The sequence below is a fragment of the Capsicum annuum genome, chromosome 12 (assembly GCF_002878395.1).
Source record: "Capsicum annuum cultivar UCD-10X-F1 chromosome 12, UCD10Xv1.1, whole genome shotgun sequence".
In the NCBI taxonomy this organism is placed as follows: Eukaryota; Viridiplantae; Streptophyta; class Magnoliopsida; order Solanales; family Solanaceae; genus Capsicum; species Capsicum annuum.
In genome coordinates, this window is record NC_061122.1 from 202279558 (window position 1) to 202289561 (window position 10004).

A 10004-nucleotide genomic window follows, 5' to 3' on the forward strand; every position below is an offset into this window, starting at 1 on the left:
GGTGTTTGTTTTATTTATGGTGTTGGAACATATGGTGTTGTTTCTTTATTGTTGATACTGTTATTGGTGGTGTTGCAACAGTTTACTCAACTGTTGCAACTGATGAATCAGCTGTTGGAACAAACAAAGCAACTGTTTGAATAAATCAAACTAGTAGCAATGCTGATTTGATTTATTCTAACAGATGACCCATCTATTGCAACATGTCATCCATCTATTGCAATAGATGCCTTATCGGTTGAACAGATGGAGAATTTGTTGCATCAGATTGATCATCTGTTAATTCATTCAATTTTATGTTACCCTTTTGTAATGTTCTTTTTGTTCTTCTCTTGTTTGTTATCAAATGTATTTCTCTTGTTTGTAGATAAAAGGAAGTGAAATTGGATCAACTTTTGCTCGACCAGTATTAAAGGCTAGAGAAAAGATGGGTTCAGAGGAATAAACTGTTTGTAGATGGAACCACTTCATATGTGGGAGGTATGTATTACTGATCAACCTATCATGAAAACACACATCCAGTACAATGATTTTGTGAATGTTAGTTCTTTACCTATTAGGCGTTAATCCTTCAAACAAGATATGACATTTTATAGTTAAGCTCGTTAGGTTTAAACTGGTAAGGCTGAGGGACCAAGTAGGTGGTGTCGATACCCTATTACGGTCTAATGAAGATTTGGCTAATGTTTATGTGTCAAGTTTGGAGAAGGCTTAAGGTTTTTGGTGGAAGTGTAAACATTCAAATAGTTATTGCACTGACTTTAAGGTTTCAATAGACCTTTGAAAGGTCTCCGAAGCCTCGCACTTGCAAACAAGAATGGAAATGAATATAGTTATTGCTCTGGTCCAAATTTATATGGATGGGTTGCTCGAGGAAACTATTATACAGCAGAAGGTTATTGTAAGAATATCTATATGGGAAGGGGGAGATGGAGAATGCCATATTTTAACTTAGTCCTTATTAAAGAAGAAACATAGGGTTGGAAAGAAAGTGTAGTGAAACTAGCTGATGAAATTGACATAAAAATAAAAACATTGAATGAGTTGTGAATGTGAAAGTGTATCCAAAAATGAAAATCCATCAGTCATTCTTGAAAAATAAAAATCCTCAAGTGGACTGGAGTTGTACACTTTGTTTGGGGGATGCAACTAGCTAGCGTGGCCTGAATAAAGACCTACAAAATGCATGACCATACCTCTAAAGTTTCAGTTTCGCAAACACAGAAGGTGGATTAAAACCTGAACTAACTACTCCTGAATTAAAAATAAGGGATCAAGCTAAGGTGTCAATTTCTCAAGTTAATCTTGCATCCCATGCCTCCTGTTTACGACTATGGTCAGGTCAAAGGCAATGGAAATAACAAGGCATGGGATTTCTGCCCAACTTTAGACCTTTTTATTGCTACTGCTAGTGAACTGATCATAGCCACAAATAGAAGGCATGGGATGCAAGTTAGACTTTACAATTTCACACCTTGGCTTCCCTTATTTTTAATTCTAGAGTTATTGGTTCAGGTTTCATTCTTGACTAAAAATCTTACTAATCTCCTATGCTCAAGAAGCTGCTTTCTTACAGTTTTGGTCCTGCACTTTGTGAGTCTTCATTGAGGCTACGCTCGCTAGTTGCAGTCTCTAGCAAAGTGACCAGCTCCAGTCCACTTGACCATTCTTCTTTTTCTTCAACGATTGACAGATTTTTATATTTGGATACACTTTCATATTTGTAGCTCATTCAGTTTTTTCGTTTCTCATGTCAATTTCATTGGCCAGATTCGCTAGAAGTTCCTTCCTTCCTTCCCTATTTTCCTCTTAAATAGGGTCTAAAATGATATATGGTCTTCTCCACCTCCTTCTTCCCGCACAGGTATTCTCCCAAGCAACTTCTGCTGTATAATATTCTTCTCGAGCAAACCATTCATATAAATTTAAACCAGGGGAATTTCTATTGGTTCCATTATTGTTTAATGTAGTGCGAGGCTTTGGAGGCCTTTCAAGAAGTTCATTGAGCTATTAAAATCGGTCCAATCACTATTAGATATTTACACTATCGCCAAAAACTTGAATGCTTCCCCAAACTTGACATAAAAACATGAGTATAAACTGTTATTAAATTGTAACAGGTTATCGACACCATCTTGGAACCCTCCGACCTTATCAGTTTGCACCTATCAAACTAAACTATACAATGCAGTATCTTGTTTGAAAGATAATTTTCTAATCGATAAAAAACTACATTTACAAAATCATTGTACTTTATGTGTGTCTTTCATGGTAGCCTGATCAATAATACATAAATGTCACACATGAAAGTGGATCCATTCATCTACAAGCACCTTATTCTTCCTACCCTAGCAAGATATGTTAGACAGTGTTTATTCATCTGCACGCATGTGATGACTATTAAAAAAGAGATGAAGAGTCGTGACTTTTTATCTAGTACATTCAAAATAGATAATGAATCGAATTCTCCATCTGTTGCAACTGATGAATCAAATGTTAGAAGAAATCAAAATATCTTCTCTAATAGATGGTCCTTCTGTCGCAACAGATAATACAGATATTACAACAAATGGTAAATCTGTTGCGATAGATCAGACAGTGTTTATTCATCTGCACGCATGTGATGACTATTAAAAATAAGGTGACGAGTCATGACTTTTTATCTAACACATTCAAAAAAACTGATGAATCAAATTCTCCATCTATTACAACTGATAAATTAACTGTTAGAAGAAATCAAAATATCTTCTCCTAATAGATGGTCCATCTGTCGCAATAGATAATACATATATTGCAACAGATGTCTCATCTGTTGCACATATAAATCATTTGTTGCAACAGATGGTAAATCTTTTTTGATAGACCATCTGTTGCATATACAAACCATCTATTACAACAGATGATAAATCTATTGCCATAGATGGACGATCTGTTGCACCAACTTAATAATAACTGCTGTTATCAAGTCTTAAACTATTTTGAAAAAGGTGAGAAGTTTGAATATAAAAGAAAAAGTCACGTCTTTCCACAAAAAATAAATAGCCAGCAGTTTGAATGTAATTAATACAATAGACCTGAACATTTATGCCTTTTTGCCTAAATGATCTGTTGCAACAACTCAATAATAATGGCTGTTATTAAGTCTCAAACTATTTTGAAAAGTTGAGAAGTTTGGATGTAAAAGAAAAAGTTGCGTCTTTTCACAGAAAACAAAAATCCCATAGTTTGAATGTAATTAATACAATGGACCTGAACAGTCGCGCCTTTTTGTCTAACATATTCAGATTCAATCCTCTATAAATATGTCCCTCTACTTTTATTTTGTTTCTTGTATTTCATCTTTTCGGATTACATCTTGAATCGCTTCTCTTCAAAGAGCATATTCCTTTCTCGTTGAGGTAAGTTTTTTTTTTCTATGTAAATCTACTAGTTTGTAGTATACATTATATTACATTCAGAATCCTTTCTCTACTTTTATGTTTAATTTTTTTTGTCGCGTGTTCTAGATTGGCTGATACCAATTGGAATGTTGCAATTCTATAAGACACTATCCGAGAACTTCACAACTTGCGGTGGGAGTTGTCCGCCATGAAAACTCGGATGATAATGGAGTTTTGCAAGCTTAGTAAGGCCGTGCTTCTGTCGGTTGAAGATTGGCAGGCTAGCAATAATAATGTTGTTGCTGATAATAATAATAATTAGAATATGTTTTTTTAAATTCTATATCGGATCTATACCTAATGTATTTTGTTTTTTGTTTAATGGAAAATTTATTATTGGTCGAGTTTGGCTTTTTAATTCTTATTTATTTTTCATTCTGTCTATTACTTATTTTAAATATATTAACATGTCGACTGTTGGAGCCTTAAGGAGTAATGTTGAATCAAGTAGCAATAGCAATTTTGGCATTTGAGTTCTTTCAACAGATGGACCATCTGTTGGAACAAATCGGTTGGGTTTCTGTTAGCAGATTATCTATCTGTTGGAGGAAAACAATCCAGTTTGATGGAACTGTATTGTGTTCTTCCAGCTAATGTCCATCTCTTGCCATAGATGGGTAATTTGCTAAAAATAATTGTGGTCTGCTGAATTATTTAGTTCATGTTTTTCCTCTTTTTCTATACCTAATGTATTTTGTTTTTTGTTTAATGGAAAATTTATTATTAGTCGACTGTGGATTTTTAATTCTTATTTAATTTTCATTCTGTCTATTCCTTCTTCTAAACATGTTAATATGTCGACTGTTGGAGCGTAAGGAGCAATTTTGAATCTAGAAGCAATAGCAATTTTGGCATTTGAGTTCTTTCAACAGAAGGAACATCTGTTGGAATTGATTGGTTGGGTTTCTATCAGTAGATTATCCATCTGTTGGAGGAAAACATTCCAGTTTGATGGAATTGGGTTGTGTTCTTCCAGCTAATGTGTATCTATTACCACAGATGGGTAATCTGCTGAAAATAATTGTGGTCTGCTGTATTATTTATTTTATGTTTTGCCTTTTTTTTATTGATGCATAAATTATTAAAAAAGATATTTTATATATAATAAATGATAACATTACGTTCACAACAATGGGCTAAATATATAAAAGTCCACAACAAACAACAACATAAGTTTATGCAATTACAATGATCATGGTGGATTACGATCTGGGCATGTAGTTCTTTTGTGGCCAGCGCACTTACATACAGAGCACTTGTTTTTTCTTAATGAAAATGATTCTTCGACTCCACACCTCCTCTTATATGGATTTCTTCATGGTTTGATAGTGCTTGAGTCAATATATGGAGGAGGTATTAATCTCCACAAAAGCTCTACAGGAACAACCTAAGATTCTTCGGGAGGCACCCAAGTAATATTGTAACTCCCCAAAATCTAGTTCCCAGGATGCAACACGGTGCTTCAAACTACAAGTAGTTTCGAGCTAACCCTGGTTGCCTTCTAACACATCTGAATCTCAACATAGGGAAATATAAGCATAAATCATGATGAAATGTGAAAAACAATCTGAATATATCTGAAAGTACTAATCTCACCAATTTGATTAAATAAATGCTAAAAATTTGAATACTAACTCAAAGTTCTAAATCTGAATCTAATAGTCTGACAAACCTCTACTATTAGAATCTAGAGAGTCATTGAGACAGGCCCCAGCTGACTCAACTCTCTGAAATGAGTAAAGACATATCTACTAGTAACTTGGAAATCTGAATAACTAAGCCCTCAAAACTATGAGGACTCACAAACTGAAGGGATATAGATAAGATGCTCGAAGATCAATCACACTGCTGACACTGAGCACCTATACCTACATTATGAGACAATGTAGTACATAGACATATATATGGATCAGTACTTTGAGGATGTATTGAGTATATAGGGTGCATGCAGTAAGTAAACAATATCATCACAGTTTATAAAATCATGCATGCTAAATATAAATGACTCACATAAGCTTGAGTAAATCTGAAGTCTGAAAGTCAATATCATGAATGACAAGGCATATAGTCTAAATCTTGTGAGTCAGTACACTTAGTTCTGAAATCTGTATTTTGTTCTCATTCTCAAATCATATAGGCTAAGTGGAATCTAATCTACAAGTCTGTATAGAAAATATTTTGTCATTTTATTTGAAGGGAAATTCTTTCAAAACTGTTCTGTAAGGGAGATCTTTCAAAGCTTATGGGAAAAACATTTCATCTTAAGGGAGGTTCTCTAAACTGACATAAACCATGCAAGCAACATAGAATCTAAGGTCTCATCCTCCTAAGGAAGAAACCTCACATTGGGGAGAAGTGTCATACTCTTGTCAGGGTGTATAACCTGCCCATGTGATCGATCGCAAGCTAAATCTTCCATCCACATAAAAGTGGAGATAATCTGAAAATCTGTACCTACGTTGGCTATGTAGTTCTATGGAAGTAGGATACGCTAAACCCACATTTCTCGCTCGGTGCTAAATACTACTCCCTTTTTATTTGCTATGCTCATTCTGTTGGAAATCCAATTTTAGAATTAGAATAAGGGTTTATCTAAACCAATTATGCATTATCTAATAAAATCTGTAAATAGAGATGATCTAAATTCTGTAATAATTTGTAAAGTGGATTCCAAATCTATTATGATACCACAAGGTCAAATCTTTCTCAATATTCTGAAAATATTCCAATCATGGGATGCTTATAGCACAATAATTCTTTAAAACAACAATCTTTAAATGGAGTCTATTGACCCAAGCATCAGTTTCATATTAAAACATCTTTAAATTCATTCTTGGTAATGTAAATATTCATAAATCATCTTAAAAGCTAGAAATTTCAGAAATATGCATGGAAGTATAATCATAATCATGTAATTCAACTTTTAAATCATGGGAAATCTCATAATCTTGCAAATAATGATAATGGGTATAAACCCTAACTTGAAATTCATAGGAAATCATATAATTTGCAGTAAAATTGTATTTAAAAAGTTTTAGGCACAAGGATGAAAGAATTATCCCTGTTCAAATCCCACATACCATAGATGATGAACTAGATGCACAAGCTTGCTTTTTGAGAATCTATTCACACTCTTGAATGAAGATTCTTGACGCTCTTGGTCTAGGGATCTTAAATCTTGAATCAATTTAGAGAAAGGATGGTGGAATCTTGAGTTTCTTAGAGATGAATATTGAAGCCTAGGGTTTTGGATGAGAGTAATTTTGATGAAACTTAGCATATAATGCTTCTAAAATGGCTTTAATATTGTATTTGGACAGATTGGGGGTTAGGGAAAAGACCAAAATGCCTCCTTTGAACTCCTGAACGAAGCCAGAAAAATGAACTGCGCCCCGATTTTTGGCCTTGGCGCGATGAGCCAAGCCATTGGAAAATGCCAACTGGGAACTGGGCAGACTCCGCGACATGGGGCCATCGCGGTGCCCCTTTGGAATGCCATTTTGGCATATGGCGCGATGCACCGTTATCGCACTGTACCCCTGAAAATTGACCAACGGGAAATTGGTCCTCTCCGCAACGCACCAATATTACAGAGGTCCACTGAAAAATGACAATTAGGAATTAACACTGCTCCACGATGCGCTAAGGGTCCAAATGACGGTGTTTTATGATTGAGACTTAAAATAGCCATAACTTCTTACCCGGTTATCGGATTTAGGCAAATCTTATATCGTTGAAAATCTTATTCAATTTCCTACGTCATGGAAAGTTCAAATCTAAAGAATTCCACTTAAATTAAACATCATTTATTCTAAAAGCTAATCCTTGACATTTTTTTTGGGATGAGTTTAATCTAGGGAAATCGCGGAGTATTATAATATCTCCCCCTTGGGAACATTCGTCCTCGAATGTGGGTATCTAAGATGAAATTTTTGAAGAATATGAGAGCATAGGATAGCATGAACAACTGAAATGAACTGAATATCTAAATCTAAATCATTCTGAGCTTCTGAGAAATCTGAGAGTGCATGAACTTACATGAGGACAACTATATAGCTGAATCTGCAATTAGAAGAGGACTGAATTAAGGAAGAGTATTACCCTCAGCTATATCTGAGTTAACTGAGAAGAGGTGAGGGTACTTGGCTTGCATGTCTGCTTCTGCTTCCCAAGTGGCACCCTCAATGGACTGATTCGCCAAAGAGCTTTGACCAACTGACTAACTCTCGGATATACATCTTAGCATAATCTTTAGCTGTATAGGAAGTATGAACTGGCAAAAAAAGTGCTGACTTAGTCAATCTGTCTACAATAACCCAAATTGAATCATGATGACGACGCTATTGGGGTAAACCGGTCACAAAATCCATATTTACCTCTTCCCACTTCCGAGTGGGGATACCATACTCTTGTAATGTACCACTAGGTCTTTGGTTCTATACCTTAACCTATTGACAAGTTGCATATTTAGCTACGAACTCCACTATATCCCTCTTTATACCATTCCACCAATAGATCTCCCGCAAGTCGCGGTACTTGTAGCACAATAATTCCTTGAAACAACAATCTTTAAATGGGGTCTATTGACCCAAGCATCAATCTCATATTAAAACATCTCTAAATTCATTCTTGGTAATGTAAATATTCATAAATCATCTTAAAATCTAGAAATTTCATCAATATGCATGGAAGTATAATCATAATCATGTAATTCAACTTTTAAATCATGAGAAATCTCATAATATTGCAAATAATGATAATGGGTATAAACCCTAACTTGAAATTCATAGGAAATCATATAATTTGCAGTAAAATTGTATTTAAAAAGAGGTTTTGGACACAAGGATGAAAGAATTATCCTTGTTCAAATCCCACATACCTTAGATGATGAATTAGATGCACAAGCTTGCTTTTTGAGACTCTATTCACACTCTTGAATGAAGATTCTTGAAGCTTTTGGTCTAGGGATCTTAAATCTTGAATCAATTTAGAGAAAAGAGGGTGGAATCTTGAGTTTCTTGGAGATGAATGTTGAAGCCTAGGGTTTTAGATGACAGTAATTTTGATGAAACTTAGCATATAATGCTTCTAAAAATTCTTTAATCTCGTGTTTAGATGGATTGGGGGTTGGAGAAAAGTCCAAAATACCCCCATTGAACTCCTGAACGAAATTGGAAAAATGAACTGGGGCCCCAATTTTTGGCCTTGGCGCGACACGCCACAATCGTGCCAAGCCACTAGAAAATGCCAACTGGGAACTAGGAAGACTCCGCAACGTGGGGTCATCACGATGCCCCTTTGGAATGCCATTTTGGCATATGGCGCGACGCGCCATTATCTCACTGGACCTCTAGAAATTGAACAATGGGAAATTGGACCTCTCCGCGATACGCTAATATCACAAAGGTCCACTGGAAAATGACAATTAGGAATTAATACTGCTCCGTGACACGCTAAGGGTCCAAATGATGGTGATTTACGTCTGGGACTTAAAAAAATAACCATAACTTCTTACCCGGTTATCGAATTTAGGAAAATCTTATATCATTGGAAAACTTATTCAATTTCCTACGTCATGGAAAGTTCAAATCTAAAGAATTCCACTTAAATTAAGCATCATTTATTCTAAAATCTAATCCTTAACATTTTTTTCGGGACGAGTTTAAGCTAGGGAAATCGCGAGGTATTACAAATATGTCCACTATGTGCCATTTTATATTTTTCCACCGAATAATATTGAGAGGAGTGCTCATAAATTTTAGGTCTCAATAGCATGTGGACTGGGTATTTTGTCCAAGTCAAAAACTCTGACATACAAGATCATGTTTAAAGATCGACTGTGGCAACATCACCATGACCGGTGATATTGAATTTGTAATCTGCTATTTAATGAGATAATAACCTATTCCCCAAACTGATGTTCATTGATATTATTTTTTTGATTTCTAGAACAAATGGGGTTCTTCTTGGGCCCTCAAACTATACACGCCTTTCATTTAAGAATCGGCCATACTTCTTCTTTATTATTTCAAACAAAGCCTTGATGGGAAATTCTCTTTCATCGCCAAACAATGAATTCACCGATTCAGCTATGATTGACATCATAACATTGTATCTATATAAAAGAATTACTTAGTACGACATCATACTAAACTTGTAACTCAAACAAGACATTAAATTCATAAGAATGTACCTATCTGCCGGATAGAATGCCCAGCTCCATCTCTCAAAACTGATATATACGAGATGTTTTGATACCTTGGGATACAAATTTGTTATTTGATTGAAATGGTCAAAAAACTCCTCTCTACTATATGCTTTACCTGCTCTATAAAAAAGGGCCACGACCCTTCGTTGTGATAGTTGGTTTGAAGGTTTTCTCCAAGATGCCTAATGCAACAGCCAAATTAAGCTGAAGTGAAGAAAATTGAACCCATCTTCTGAATACTTGGATTCCTATCCAAAACAAAACACAACTCTTTGATTTCTTTGACGCAACTTTGGAGTTGTTAAAAAAAAATCCATAAGAGGCATCACATTCCTTGTTCACTACATAAAAAGTAA